We start from the raw sequence: 16,536 nt of genomic DNA on the forward strand, positions 1-16,536 counted from the left end.
GGCAGCCACGCGGCCGGACCCCGCGCGCGCCGACCGCGCCGCTCGCAACTTCGGGGGACAAGCGCCCCACGGCCGTGGCGCCCGGCCTCGCACCCGCCCGCCGCCGCCCGGCCGCCCGCGCCGCGGCGCCGCAGGCCCCAGGAGGCCCGGCCGGTGCCCCGCGGAACGGCAGACGCTGCTTTTCGGGATTCAGCGGAGAAAGGAGCCTGCGAGGCCCCGGCGCAGACGCCATCGGGCCGGCCGCCGGCGCGCGGAGCCCCCGGGCGGCCATGCCCCCGCCGAACGCCCGGGACCCGCCCCGGCACCCAGCGGGCGACCGAGAGCAACTTAGGAGGGACCGCGCAGCACTTCTGCACGCTCGGGGCCGGCCCGGGGCCTGGCTCGCCGCCGCCGCCGCCGCCGCCGCCGCCCGGCACCGCGGCAGCACACGGACGCTCGGGCCCGGACGCGAGGAGGGAGACCGAGCTGCTCCGCGGGCGCCCGCTCCAGCAGCCCGCGGCCCAGCGCGGCGCCTCCCGCCAGGTAGGGCCCCGTTTCGGGGGCCGTGACACGGGCCGCGTGCACCTTCTCCCCGTCCCCCTGCACACACTGCACGGTCTGTCACACGGCTGCTCCCGGGAAACGACACGCTCCGCGGGGCTGTTTCCTTTGCCCCGGCGAGGTCGACACACAGCGGTCCCAGATCCCCCGTGACCAGCACGCCCCGCCGGCCCTTACCGGGCGTGCGGCGCCCTCCACGGCCCTCCCGCAGCCCCTCGCCGCCGCGCCTCGGCTTCCGCCGCTCCGCCGGCTCGCAACACGCCGGGCCTTTCCCCTTCTCATCGTCCACCGATGCGGCTCAGCCCTGCGTGAGGCGTCCGCAAACAGTGGACAGGTAACGAGACCCGACTGTGAGCCAGACGCCGCGCTGAGCAACTCACGTGAATTATTTGACTTGATCCTCACGACAAACTTAATTTTATTGCTCCCACTTTACAGGCGAGAGAATGGAGCCACGAGGAACTTAGGTAGACACACCTCGCGAATACAAACAATACCTTCTCTATCCTGCACCTGTCAGGCACTGTGCCAGCACATTCGGATCTTTCAGATACTGGGGTAAATAGGAAGAAAAATAAGATCTGGCTTCTGCCCTCAAACAAAAAACATTGCGACGCCACCCAGCCACTGGCTGGATCTCGATGGCCACTTTGGCCCATTTCGGAAAGCGCAGTTTTTGCCCGCACGGCCCACATATGCTGCTCCTCCCCCTTAAAGGCCATCTCTTGTCAGCTACCAGTGACAGTGTGCGTCACTGTCCTCCACCCAAACGCTACCGGGAACGCACCTGTATGAACAAGCTGGCCTTATCACTTGTTACTCTGAGGAAGAACGCACGCCGCACATGCGATGGGCCGAACTGCGTCCATTCCCACAGTAACGTGTCGAAGGCCTCACCCCAATAACTCAGAGTGTGAACGTATTTGCAGATAGGGCCTTTAAACAGATGATTAAGTTCAAGTGGCTGGTGTCTTTATAAGAGGAGAAAATTTGTACACGTAAAGAGATGCCGGGGCCACGTACAGACAGCAAAACGACCCGGTGAGGACACGGCGAGAAGGCGGCCATCTGCAAGCTACGGAGAAAATGCTCAGGACAAATCCCATGTACTGACACCTTGATCTTGGACTTCTCCCCTCCAGAACTGTGAAAAAATAAATTTCTGTTGTGGAAGCCACTCGGTGTCGGCTATTTCGTTATGGCGGCCTGGCAGACGAATACTGTATACAGCCATGCGGTGTCTCAGTAAGAGGGTGGGAGGAAGGACTTACTGCGGGCCTTGGGCTTCGCTCGGATGATCTGCGGCAGAATCTAGGAGAGTGGCGGCTCGTTCTGTATCGAATGCTGTCAGACAACAAGGACAAGTCTGCGGGATTTTAATCTCATCTACAGGAAGGGCAGACTAACGTGGGGATACAGCCTTTGTGCGCGGCACAGTGAACTTTTGTCTGTGCTTAGACTAAACCACGTGGCACTGTTTTGTCTCACTTTATCATGTTCTCACAGTAACCTTGTCCGATGTCAGTATTTTGTGAGATTATGTCCAACGAGAGAACAACGCGGCCTCCCAGTGAGCGCCGGGCCAGCTTCCAGGTGTCGGGGGCTGCGGCCTTTTCTTTCTCACGTGACCAGTTGACACAATTCATTACTTGTAACTCACTCGGCCTTAGGTCAGTTATTTTACTTCTTTGTGCCTCAGCCTCCTCACCAAAAATCCAAGGACGCAGAATTAAACATAGGATTGCCGTGGGAACTACATGAAGGAATCTGTGTATACACGTACTGTTGGAACAGTGCTCGGCACGTAGGCAGCTTTCATTGACTGGACGCTTCTCCATTTCGGTCGTCTCTAAGAGACAGTTTAGCATGAACTACATATCATTACAGTTATGCATTTGAACTCTCTCCCTTGCTAGACCGTGAGCGCCTTGAGGGCAGGGGCAATGTCTATTGCCATAGTGTACTGGCTAATTTTATGAAGAGATTTCCGTGGGCCGGGCACCGTTAGTTCTGGTTGCTCCAGGGAAACTTCTGCGACCCCAGCCCTACCTGTAGGCCACCCTGCTGTCCTCTGCGCTCCCGTAGCAGCCGTGTTTACCTTAGTCATGATACTCAGCACATGGTACTGATTCTGTCTGCTAATGTGTTCTTCCCCTTCTAGACTCTTCAATTACAGAGAGGAAAACATGGTGTTTTTTACATTTACAAATAAAATTTATATCTAATGTGTACAATGTGATGTTCTGATATACATACACATTTTGCAATGATTACCACCATCGGGCTAATTAACACATCTATCATTCACATACTTATGCTTCTTTTTTTTTGGTGTGGTGAAAACACTTAAGATCGACTTTCTTAGCAAATTACAAGTATAAAATACTTGTAGTTACCATACTGTACATTAGGTCTCCAGAATTTACTCACCCTACATAACTGCAACTTAAGGCCCTTTGACCAGCAGCTCCCCGTCTCCCCAACCCACGGCCCCTATCAACCACCATTCTACTCTGTTTTAACAAGTTCAACTTTTTTAGATTCCACGAATAAGTCGAATTTTAAAGTACTCATCTTTCTGTATCTGCCTTATTTCACTTAGCATAATGTCCCTGGGGTTCATCCATGTTGTCACAAATGGCAGGATTTCCTTCTTAGGCTGAATAATATTCGTGTGCGTGTGTGTGTGTGTGTGTGTGTGTGATATTTTTCTTTATTCATCTATTGACAGATACTTAGACTGTTTCTATATCTTGGCTATTGTGAATAATGGTGCAATGGACACGGGAGTCCAGATATATCTTCAGAATACTGGTTTCACTTGAAAGCAGGTACTTTTAACTTTGGTGCCCATACCTGACCACAGCACCTTGTACAACAGAGGCACTCAAGGGCGTGGTTCCATAGTGTAGCGGTGAGCACGTCCGCTTTACACGCAGAAGGTCCTGGGGTCGCGCCCCAGGGGAGCCACGGCCCATGGTCTACGGCCATGCCACCCTGAACAAGCCCAATGTCTGATCTCAGAAGCAAAGTAGGGCTGGGCCTGCTTAGTACTTGGATGGGGGACCACCTAGGAAGAACAGGCACTGGAGGCATAAATAATAATAATTTTTTTTTTAAAGAGGCATTCCATCTAAAGGCATTGATCAGATTTTGACTACATTCTTTGCTTGTCTAGGGTGGAATTCGGGTCAAGGCAGCTGTCTTAGCTCACGTCATCCCTTTCCCTGGCATTTCATCGACTAAAAAAGTAACAAAGGCTCCCTTACATAGCCATTCTCCCTGTAAGGTAAATATAAAGGGAAGAATTACTGTGAGACTTCAATGCGCTAAGGTGTCAGTTGGGAAAAACTGGCCGCTGCTATTCAATTGTAGCATGTCCATTAGGGCAAAGTGGGATAATGAAGGAGTATGAGATTAAGTCCTGGAATCTTGAGTTTTGACCTTAATTTTGCCACTGACAGACTGTGTGATGTTCAGAAAATCGCAGAACCTCTCCGACCCTCGGTTTCTCCCAGTGGGAAGTAGAGAGCATAATCTCTTTATTCACTGGCTAATAGAGCTCGATGGCAAAGATTGAAAGAGACTTTATTGGAGTTTCTCTTTGGGGGGAAAAAAACATTTAACTCCTCCATTACTTCCATGTTACACGCCTGGGGGATTCTTAGCCTATGGAACTGGTTTTCCAAAATGGCCACAGCCTTTCAGATGCAGCCCATGTGCCAAGGGTGTTATGGTTTTCAGCCTGCCATGCTCCCTAACAGTCCCCAAAATGGGCTGTTCCCAGTGAAGGGAGCTATACCATCTCGGATTTGGGGAGGCACAGGAGTTACCACTGCTATGCTGTAGCGAGACCCGGAAAGTTTCTTTTCATCATGCTGAGGACAGACACAGGATACTTTTCAGCTCAAATTTATGTTCTGCCTTAACCTAGAGCGGGTAAAATAAGGTGAATGACAGAATAACATTATCACAGTATCATATGCATATAGAACGTAGGAAACCACCATATTATTTTTCATATAATTTACCACTATTGTACTCAGAGACTATAAAACTTCATGGCACCTTTCCCTGGCGAATTCGAAAGGATGGCCCAAAAGAACTGAGCGGGTCCAGATTTGAGAAGTCGGTAAATCGAAGCCGGTCTCGGTTGTTCCTCTTGTTTGAGGGGCAGCACTGAGCACATAGAGGGACCCCATTAAATAAGGGGGACTGAGACACTGCCTCGATACTTCCCTTGTCCTAAACAGCGTTAGAAAATAAGACCCTTCTCCCCCATGACCATAGACAGAAGTTCCTTTTTTTCCCTTTCGGCAGCCCTAGGAGGGGCAAGGGGAACCTCGTTCTATGAGTTATTCAGCTCCTCTTTGGCTAGGTCCCTGCGTTAGGTCTCAGGGGAAAACAGAGACAATTAAAGGCATAGCCTTTAACTCCAAGGAGCCAATAGTCTATTAGCCTAGGGCTGGAAAGAAAGGAAAGCCATACTCAGGCCGCGCAGAGTGAGGGCTGCCCGAGAGGCAAAAATGAGCTGGGGCCTCTCTGGTCAGGAGGCGGAAGGAGTGCGGAGTCCCTGGGGGCGGGTAGGGTTGGGCTAGGCAGTGAGGAGACCATACTGAGCATGGGAAAAGCATGAACTGAGGAGGTGCCGAGGTGGGATGGTGAGCACTGGATTTGGGAGCCAGCAACATGTTTGATGTGGCTGGAGCCAGGGTTGACTCCACGGCGTGAGCCAAATTTGGCTGGGTGAATGGAGCAAGACCTGGGGGAGCAGGGCTTTGGAACCCTATGACGCTTCACCTTTAAATTCTCACTCTTTATAAACATGGAAAATAAAGGCCATGGCCACCTACTAGATGCACTGGTAGCTGAGGCACTAAACCTTAGGGTTCAGATGCTAGCAGGGATGCGCATTTATGATGGCCTTTCGCATGCATCACGTCATTTGTTCATGACAATCAAGTCAAAAACAATGCCCCACTGCCCCGTTTCCCTCCTTGAAGCCTGCTTTCTTGGAGCCTTAAAACAAACAAACAAACAAACAAACAAACAAACAAACGAAACCTGTTGGCTGAGCTTATCGTCCTATGAAGGCAGAGCTGAGTTGCAACATGTGGGCCAACAAATCGAGGCCAGATGAGCAAAGTGCTGGCACCAATAGCGTCCTGCCTGAGTTTGCCCAGCATGCTCGGGTGCCTGGGCTGCTGTGTCCTCAGCTAGCCCGGGCAGAGAAAACTTCTGCCATTGAGCATTTTCCCTCTCAGGGCGGGCCTTTGAAACACACTGGGACAGGCTGAGTGACCCCGATGTCAGAAACTGGAGTCTGGACAAAAAACCTTTTTCATCCTCAGTTGCCAAAGGACATTGAAGAAGTCTCAGATGGAGCCACGGGCCAAATGTGTGTAGCCTGCCAGCACTGAGGAGGGTATGGGCGAGGTAGGAGTGGGGGTGTGGGTGGTGAGGCAGTGTGTCCAGACTCAGGACAGCACCATGGACAGAGGTCAGCAGGCATCTTCCAGCAGATCCCACAGGGAAATGCAGCCCTCCATCTTGCCGCTACGGACCTGGGTACAACATGTACGGAATGTGTAGTGTGGGTTTGGGGGAGTCTCTGGGTCGGGCAGGACCAGAGTGCTCTGCTCAACGCGTGCTCCCTCTCAGGCACAGAGTCACAGAGTCACAGGCTTTATTCGGTGCGGGAGGGATTAGTTTTGCCGAATGCACACGGTTGGAAATTCCACTGTGGTTTCCTGGTTTGAATACTAGCCCCAGAGTGAGGAGACCCATCTCCTCTTTCTAAGGAAAATATCTTAGAGAACTTTCTCAAAGCCACGATCCCCCCACCTGTAAAAGGGGCTAAAAATAATCGTCTCTACTGCGCAGAGAACTTGACGAGACAAGGTGTACGAAAACCTCTGGCAAAAGGCTTCGCACGGAGCGGCATATACTAAACGTGCCTCTCCGTGCGCATATTCCAGAAGTTCTGGAAATCCTTTCTGCAGGAGCTTTCCTTAAGTCATTAAAGAGGAAGCTTCTCTCTACACTGGTTTCCTGTGATGTCTCCCTTCTGCCCTGTTAATACTTGCTGCTCCTGCTGCCGATGTTGATAACGACGGTGACGATGGTCACAGTACTAACTGGCGCAGACCATGGGACAGATAATACAGGTAAAAGGAGAGGGAGAGAAGACGATCTGAGGAAGGAAACGAGCTCTCCTGGCTCATTTGCTTCTTACATAGTCTTAGTGAGATACACAGTATAAATAAAGTGATCGTTATTGTTATTATACCTACCACTTAACAGAGGAGGAGGCGAGCCAACAGGGCCAAGCGACTTGGCCCAGTCACGCAGTTGGTAAGTGATGGAGTGGGATCTTTACCAGACACACTGACCCATCTGCTATTCCCAGAGGCTTCCGTGACCTGGCACAAGTTCTTGGTTCTGCTTGCTACATCCTTCCCTCCTCCTCTGGTGATCTGCTGCTCACAAGGCCAGGCTTGAATGCCACCTCCATACCGAAGCCCTCCCCGACTCTTCCTATGCTCCCCAAACGACGAGTGGCTATTTTCCCGAATCCAACCCATCAGAAGATGCCCTCAGATCTTTCTGCCCAAACTCACATGGCCCTAGTGCTGAAGACGAGGCTGGAGGAGGAAACGGGAGGAAAAAGAAGAGAAAGGAAAGAGCAAAAAGAGACAAGGAGAGACGAGACGAGAGGGAGAAAGAGCGCTGGGAGGGCGGGGACACTGGAAATAGTGACATGTGCTACCTTAATTCAGATGACGAACGGTGTGGGAGTTAGCTCACTGGCACCACGTAAAATAATACCAATTGAGTTCCCTGTGCCCTTTACACTTTGCAAGAATGATAGCAACGTACAGTTGACAAAGGCTCTGGTGCGAGGCAGATGTGGAGTCGAGTCCCGAGCTGTGTGACTTTGGGCAAAGATCGACTCCCTGAGGCTCATTTTCTTCATCCGTCAGATGAAGATAACATCTACCTTGTAAGGTTATCTCCCTTATAAAGACTAGCGTTACTGTCTAGCAAGCGTGTCGGCAGATGACAGCTACTATTATTAAGGGCTCTCGGGAGGGTGGACAGTGAAAAAAGCACAGACTTTGGAGACAGACCACAGTTTACATCCTATCTCTGCTATTTACTAATTAGATTTTATATCCTCCTTCTGAGAAATTATCTATGTCACCCTTCGAATTGCTACCTAGGCAGTGTGTATGACAGTTAGGAGCATGGCCTCTGCAGTTTTGATCCTGGTTTACTGTGTGACCTACAGAAAATTACCTAACATTTCTGAGCTCGCTTCCCCATCCGTAAAGTAGGGAGAACAATTATAGGAGCAATTTCCTATCGTTGTGAGAACTAAATCAGTTAATTTATATCAAACGCTTAAAATTGTTTCTGGCAGATACTAAGATCTCAGTAAAATTAGCTGTTGTTATCCTAAAATGCTTTCCACATTCGTCATCTCGTTTATTTTCCACTGCATCCCGTAAAAGGTACATTGCCATTCTCATGTTATAGGTAAGGAAAGCGAGGCTTAGATTTGTTCCGCTTCATATAGGTAGTAAATGACAGAAACCAGATTAAAAGCTGTTTGCTCGGCAGCTATAATGTCTCCCTCTTCTCCACTTTCAACGCCGATACCTACACTGTTTCTCAGCGCTTTTCCTTGAATGCCACGCGATGCGTCAGCTGTGTCAGGAACTCGTTCTGGAAATGCGGTGTAGACTCACTCTCTAAAAACATGACGATGGGATTGAACTTGACTTCTGGACATTCGGCTACATCTCACCTCTTCTGCTTTGCAGAATCCATTGAGCGTCGCCTTCCCTGGAAGTCAGAATTCTCTTCCTTTGCAGGTTTGGTCACCCTGCCAACATGCTTTCACTTTCGTCTGGCCTAGTCGGCCAGAATTGAAAGCTCTAAAATATTCATTTCCACAAACCCATTTGTAACCCAGCAAAGTTGGCTAAAAACACGTTCGTGTAAAGAGAAATCTATTTCTCTAATTCTCTATCGACATCCATTATAAAGTTGAAGGTATATTCCCATGGAAACTGTCCCCACAACAAGCTGAGTCTAAAGCTTCTGGTGAAGAAAGTCAAATACACTGTGTTGGCAAAGCCTGGGCAAGACTTGGCAGTGTGTGAAATGACATACGTTCAAACAAAGTGCTACATAAATAGGAGGTAGTACCAGTAGTCACGGCAGTGCAAGCATCCACTCCTGGACCCGCAGCCACGCTTACCTACTTCCAACTTCCGCAGAGTTGTAGGTGCAAACTGCACTCCACCCCCATCCGCGGGATCTTTCGTCAGCCTTCCTTATCGTGCTCTGTCGCTTTGGGATTCCCATAGCGCTTTCCATCTAACGTATCGATATTTTACATGTTTAGGTTGTTTTCTTGTTGGCTCCCGTCCCATTAGGATGTAAGCAATGTGAGAACGCGAATTTCGTTTGTTTGTTATGTCACTACTGTCTCCTCAGCACCCGGAACGATGCCTGATACGTGGTGGGCATTCCATAAACATTTGTCGAATGAATGAATAAAGTAAGGAACGAGTGAATGATGAATGTCGCTCCCTATGTGTAAAAACCTCTTCTCTCTGCCTGGTTAACTCCTCAAGGAAGCTTTCCGGCCGCCTTAGTGCTGGTTGGACCCTCCCATTAAATCATCTCGCAGCAGCCCGTACTTTTGCTGTAGAGCTCAATGCGATGAAATCACAACTTCTATAACATCTTATTTGTTGTCTGTTCCCCTCAAGACAGAGGCTCCACGAGGGCAGGAATTGCACTGTGTTCACCTTTAACTCCCAAGTGTCTAGAATAGGGCCTGACACGTAACAGATGTTTGGTAAATAAGGTATTCGTGATCGGATCAAAATTCTCTCAGTCATGGGACAGAGTAGGTGGTCTCAGCTTAAGCACGTACCGTTTCACATAGAATTGAGACTTGTCTAGAGAACTGATGGAATGGTTTCTATTTAGGCAACAGATTGAGAAGTCTTCTGGGAAAGAACTCAGACCAAGAAAAAAAGAATGGAGGCCCACGGGGCTGGATCGATAGCATGAGAAAGGCGGAGCTGAACAGAGCGCTGGTTACCATGTCTACCACTTAGCTTGTGCCTTGGCCCAGATCTGGGGACACTCGAGCCAGAGTTTTAAAAAGAGTGTGACAGGAGTAAAAACAGTGACAGCTCTCGTGCCAAAAATGGAGCAGAAATAAGAAATATGAGACATCCCCGCGCTGGGAGCTTTCTTGAAAAATGTAGCCTAAAACCTGGAGGCATGTCTGCCTCAGAGAAGATCCATGATGCAGAAAATAAGGCACCGGGGGAAGCACCGTCTTCGGTGTACACTCGCCGCGGCGGCAGTGGTGGCGGAACTGGCTGCGGCAGCTCTGGGATACCACAGGCCTGCAGCTAAGGGCCGCAGAGGAGAAGAAAATGGCGGAAGATACGCTTCGGCTGTGACAACTGTGCTTGGACATAATTAGGTGACAATATTCTAATCTCTGGCCAGTGATTTCCTTTTTCGAATTTACCCTGCCACTCTAGAATATTTACTCTCCTGTAATCACCAGGGACCACCCAGCTTCGACCGCTCTATGCGGTGTCTTTTTTTAGATATTCTTTAATTTCTTACAACAATGGTTTATGGTTTTCAGAATATGTTTGTACTTACTTCGATAAATTTATTTTAAGTATCTTATTATTTTTGATGGTATTAGAAATGGACTTGTTTTCTGTCTGACTTATTTCACTTAGCATAATACTCTTAAGACCCATTCATGTTGTCCCAAAGAGAAAAGTTTTCAACTTTTTTATGGCCAAGTAATATTCCATTGTATATTCCGCAGTATATTCCATTCTTTCCTTGTTTATCCAATCGTCTACCGATGGGCACTTAGGTCGCTTCCATATCTTGGCTATTGTAAATAATGCCGCAGTGAACAGAGGGGGTGCGTATATCTTTTCGAATTAGTGTTTTGGATTTCTTTGGATAAATACCCAGAAGTGGAATTGGTGGGTCCTATGGTAGTTCTGTTTTTAATTTTTGAGGAGCCTCCAAAATATTTTCCATCGTGGCTGCACGAATTTACATCCCCACCAACAGTGCACGAGGGTTCCCTTTTCTCCACATCCTTGCCCACACTTGTTGTTTGCTGATTTATTGATGACGGCCATTCTGACAGGTGTGTGGTGATAGTTCCCTGTGGTTTTAATTTGCATTCCTCTGATGATTAGCGATGTTGAGCATAGAGATAGCTAGTTTTTGATCTTATTCTCACTTTTCCAATGCAGGGTACTAGTCGTACTTTTTAAATTTCTATTGAGAATTGTTATTAATACTTTATCAAAAGATGACCCCCCCTTTAATTGTTATTTTAAAAGAGTTCTTGCATTCTTGAGTGTGTACTTTTAAAGTTATCACTTGGTCCCAATTCTTCTTATTATGCAAGCCCATCTCTGGTTTTGTAATGAAAGGCATTGAAAGTGTGATTTTGATTTGCAAATGTGCTTTGTGATGAGGCGGATTTTATTTAAAGTAAATATATTTAAATCACAGGTTAGACTTGATTTCATACAACCATAAAATATTGGCTTAGGAAGGGCAATTAGAGGTCACCGAGAGCAACCCTCTGACTGACTCATGAATCAGGTTATTAACTACAACATCCCTGATATTTTTCTGGGAAAAGTGCTTTCCTGTTGTTTGCTATAGCCTTAATGCAGGTGCTTTAACTCAGCAGTAGATGTAGGCTTCATTTTAGAAAGTACACACTAACATTAAAGCGATGACTCATCTTTTTACTCTTTTCAGATTGATTTTATATCCACATAAGGAAACTAAATAATGGATTTTTCATTTGCCGAAGCTAACTGAAGTAGATACACTGTGAGGTCATTGGGAGGCAAGTTACTTACTATTCAGCAGGTTAATCATGAATATTGGTGAGTTTATTTTTTGCCGGACTGTATTTAAAAAGATAATTGAGGTGTTTGATTTTAAACAGAAACGACCAACTTATTTGAGAATTTTTTCCTTTGCTAAAACATGTATAATTATTTTAACAAGACATAAATATGAACTCTCAAATTTTTTACTTAGTGTTAAGTGTGTGTGTGTGTGTCTTAACCACAATTTGTTAAAAAATCAAATCCCTTTTCATCCAAAAAAACAAAGTATTTTATGTAAAGAACTCAGTTTTCATCTTTAACTTCCTATGTTTATATACATGAAAGATTAATTTTTAAATATTTTTCAAAATTCTTCTCGAGAATGAATTTGTCTAATGGGAGAAAATAATTCCTCTTTATCTGTATAAGAAGCTCTCTGATAATTAAAACCTAGTTCCATCACTGTGAGCATCTGAATCCAGGCGATTATGAAATTCCGATCCATTTGCCAATGTGACTTTGCTGAAAACCTCAATAGCCAGACTATATTGTTGAAGGGCTGATCATTGACAAATATTTTCCAAGTGCCTGCTCTGTGCCAAGTGCTATGTCCAAAAGTAAACCCTCACTTATATGGCCGACTAACCTATGATAAATGAGGTAAAAATATACACTGGAGTAATGACATTCTCTTCAACCTGTGCTGTTGGGAAAACTGGACGGACACATGCAAAAAAAAATGAAACGGACCCTTCCCTTACATCGCATACAAAAATTAACTCGAAATGGATTAAAGACTTAAACATAAGGCCTAAAACAATAAAACTCCTAGAAGAAAACATAGGCAGAAAACTCTCTGACATGGCTCTTTTATCCTTTTTGATATGTCTCTTCGAGCAACGGAAGCAGAAGGAAAAAAATAAACAAACGGGGACTACATCACACTAAAAAGCTTCTGCACAGCAGAGGAAACCATCGGCAAAACAAAAGATAATCTGCTGAATGGGAGAATATATTTGCAAATGATATATCCGATAAGGAGTTGATACCCAAAATACATAAGAAACTCAAACAACTCAATAACAAAAAAGTAAACAACCTTATCGAAGAGAAGGGCAGAGGACCTGAATAGGCCTTTCTCCAAAGAGGACATACAGATGACCAATAGACATAAGAAAAGATGCTCAACATCACTAATCATTGGAGAAACGCAAATTAAGACCACAAAGAGATATAACCTCGGACCTGTCAGAATGGCTATCGTCAATGAACGAACGAACAGCAGTGTTGGCGAGGATGGAGGGAAACGCAAACCTTCACACACTGTTGGTGGGATTGCAAATTGGTACGGCCACTATGGAAGAGTTTGAAGGGTCCTCAAAAATTAAAAATAGAAGCACCTCACGACCCAGCAATTCCACTCCTGGGTATGTATCTGAAGAAATCCAAAACACTAATTCGAAAAGTGTTCACCGCAGTGTTATATACAATATCCCTCCCATTTCTTAATCACTGCACCATAGGTGTGGGAACTGCCGGTTTCGTGTCTCTACCCCTCCTACCTGTCTCAACACGGCTTCTTCTTTATATCCTGACTTAAAGGACTTCTGTTCAGCTAGACTTCAGGCTGTTTTCAGTGATGGTTGTCCTGTAGTTTAGTTGTAATTTTGACGTGGTTGTGGGAGGAGAGCACAGCCTTTACCTACGCCGCCACCTTGCCACCTTGGTCCTGAATGTAAACTTCTTGAGGGCAGAAGTTATGTCTATCTTATCCAGCACTGTAATCTCCGATTACCTACAATGGGAATGGACATTTCATAAGTGCTTAATTGATACTTGTTGAATGTACGTTTCTAAACTTGCAGTGTTATTCAGTCATGGGTGCTTGTTGATGGGCTGCTTGATTCTAGAAGAGAGGGAAAAGGAGTCTATGAACGTAAACCTTTAGAATGATAACTCGGGTGAGGTAAGTAGGAACCGGGCACCTTCCTGCTGAGGAAATTAGAATTTTGAGTGATAAGGTGATAAGAAGTTAATCCTACAAAGTCCATAAACAAGCTTAGTTCCCGTCCGCGAGAGTAACTGGAGATAGGGGTAAAGCACAGCTCGGCACATCACAACACATTTGCTAGGATGAGGAAACACTGAAGACATATTGTTAAGATTCTATATTTTAAGACTAAACAAAACAGACTCTTTAGAGTCCCACATATGCCTAATGACTTTTACATTTGTTTTCAATCCCAGTTGACATACAATATTATATTAGTTTCAGGTGTACGACAGTGATTAGATATTTATATATCTTATGAAGTGATCACCCCGATAAGTCTAGTACCCACCTGACACCATACACAGTTATTACAACATTATCGACTAGACTCCCTGTGCTGTACTTCACATCCCCGTGACTATTTTGGAACGACCGATTTGCACTTCTTCATCCCTTCCCCCTTTCATCCAGCCCTCGCCCCCTCCCATCTGATGACTGTCAGTTTGTTCTCTGTATCTTTAAGTCTGTTTCTGTTTTGTTTATTTTGTTCTTTAGATCCCACATATAAAATGAGATCATACGGAACTCGTCCTTCTCTGTCTAACTTATTTCACTTAGCATAATACCCTCTGGGTCCATACGTGTTGTTGCAAATGTAAAGACTTCATTCTCTTATGGCAGAGTAACAGTCCACTGTATATATGTACCACGGCTTCTTTATGCACTCATCTCTTGGTGGACAGCTAGGTTATTTCCATATCTTATTGTATACGAAATGTCTTTCTTTGTCTCATGCTATAGCCTTTGTTTTAAATTCTATTTTGTCTGGTTTAAGCATTGCTACCCCAGCTTTTTTTCTATTTCTACTTTCATGAAATGTCTTTTTTCATCCCTTTCCTTTCAGTCTGTGTATCTTTTGATCTGAAGTGAGTCTCACGTGGGCAGCATGTGTAACGGTCTTGTTTTCTTACCCATTCGGCCACCCTGTGACTTTTGGTTGAAGCATTTAATTCATTTAAAGAAATTATTGCTAGGTATATTGTTATTGCCATTTTATTATTCATACTTTTAATTCGTTCTCCTTCTTAAAGAAGTCCCTCCAACATGTCCTGTAATACTGGTTTTGTGGTGATGACCCGCTTTAGCTTTTTCTCGTCTGGGAACCTAATGACTTTAATAGTTCTCTCTCAGAATATTTTATGCCCTTTCACCTTCCCAAAATGAGAAGGGACAGCAAACGTCATCCATTTGCTTAGCATAGAATCGTTTTCAGCAATAAAAACTCAGTATCGATGACCAAGACCTACTAGACTGGTAGTACAAACTTATTTTTCATCCAAAATTTATTCGACATTTCTTGAATGATGCCACTTATATTAGGTGCAAAGTATTGTGCTGAGTGGTCCTGTGGAGGAATCAGAAATGAGGACATTTCTTAAGAAGCTTAATAAAGAGGGGTGTAACACAAATACATCCACGACGAGTCCAAACTGTGAAGGGAGTGTGGGCTCAGAAGAGAAGAATTTAAACTGAGCCCAGAAACGTAAGTTTTTGGAAGGATGACTTTAGTAGGGCCTTCTATGAACAATGGATAAACCTTTGCGAGGCAAGGGACTACAGCACGCCGTGAATAACTTCGACAAGGGCAAGAGGGAAAAGTCAAAAATGTGGAGGCTTCTGAATGCAAGGCTGAGGAATTAGGATTTTATGAAGAAGTCACACCAAGTTTAGACAAGTTTTAGGAAGATAATGCTGATAGCATTGGGGTTTGGGAGATGAATGGACTGGAAGGGAGATAAAGGTAAAGGTCCAGACCCCCGAGGGCATTAAAGCCTCCATGTGAAAATAATGAATGGGGGTGGGTGTTTCAGGTAAGGTAATCAGAGCATGAGAACGCAGACCACGGGAGATATTCTAGGAGCAAATATGTGTTGTTTGAATGAATGAGCCAGGGTAAAGTAATAAAACTTGGCAAAATACTGTTTTTTGAGGGCTTCTGAAGACATCTGTAAGAGACTAAAGTGACACATCTGACTTTAAACAAAATAAGGAATTAAAGTAAGGAGCTTCGTGCATCATTCATATATGTCATTCCAAATGTTGCTCTGGGAGTTCCAGTATGTTTTGAGGTCTGTGGGCAATCAATGGAGGAACACAAGCTTCACACTAACGTAAATCGGGCACTTCTAAGGTTTCCCTTGAAGCTTGCGTCTCACATTTGCACACGGAGAATTTTCTTTTTTGCTACAAAGGCCAAATATTTTAGAACAGCTTCTTAGTTTAACATATGATAATAAGGTCTGACGACCTCTTAAATTTGCAGAGTAATAGGGAGAACAAGCTGGAAAGAGAAGCATAGGAATAGAAAACTAATTCAGAGCCTTATTTGTTCACTGGACGTAAAGAGGCCACTCGAAAGGCTATTACAAGAATTAAGAGGTGAGAAGCTCTACGCCAATGCTGCGATCAGTGCATTTTAATACACATTTACTGAGCCATAAGCAAGGGCCTTATTAGATGTTGTGGGAGTTACAAAGGTGGACAAAATGCTCTCTGCTCTCCAGGACTTACAGTTTGGTGTGGCATAGATAAGAAAAAGAACAGGAGATAAGCCTGAGTAACCCACCGGAAGGGTGGCTGGTGCCCTAGCAGAGGTAAGAAACACCCCGCATTTGTTTTTACATTAGACCACCTGATTTTGTTTGGCAGGGTCCATAGCTTGTAACATGCATTAAACATTACACTTTAACAGCTGTCAAAATGTGTGGCGTGGAAATGGGGCACTTTGGATCGGAAAACGAAAGATAACTTTATCCTTAAGTCTGGCTGTGGTACTCACTTTTTATGTTAAGGAATTCAATATGTTTTCACAGACATTCTTACTCTCTTATACGATTCCTGTGAGATACGGGGACTGGAATTTAGGTTTCCTATTTCTTAAGTCAGTTTTGGTAGTCTGTACCTTTCTAAGAATTTGTCCATTTCACCTAAGTTATCTAAATCGTCGGCATACAGTTTTCCGTAGTCTTTTATAGTCTTCATTACTTCTGTAAGATTGGTAGTGACATCCTCTCTTTCATTCTT

At 45.6% G+C, this 16,536-nt stretch overlaps 1 long non-coding RNA gene across 1 annotated transcript; it reads left to right on the plus strand.

Annotated features, from left to right (window-relative positions):
• The first annotated feature begins 397 nt into the window (after window positions 1–397).
• Window positions 398–2,771, plus strand: LOC120600581 (uncharacterized). Its single transcript, XR_005652222.1, has 2 exons — window positions 398–874; window positions 979–2,771. It is a non-coding gene; the product is annotated as an uncharacterized LOC120600581 (long non-coding RNA).
• Window positions 2,772–16,536: the final 13,765 nt, after the last annotated feature.

Source organism: Pteropus medius, unplaced genomic scaffold, assembly GCF_902729225.1.
Source record: "Pteropus medius unplaced genomic scaffold, Ma_sr-lr_union100, whole genome shotgun sequence".
Taxonomy (NCBI): domain Eukaryota; kingdom Metazoa; phylum Chordata; class Mammalia; order Chiroptera; family Pteropodidae; genus Pteropus; species Pteropus medius.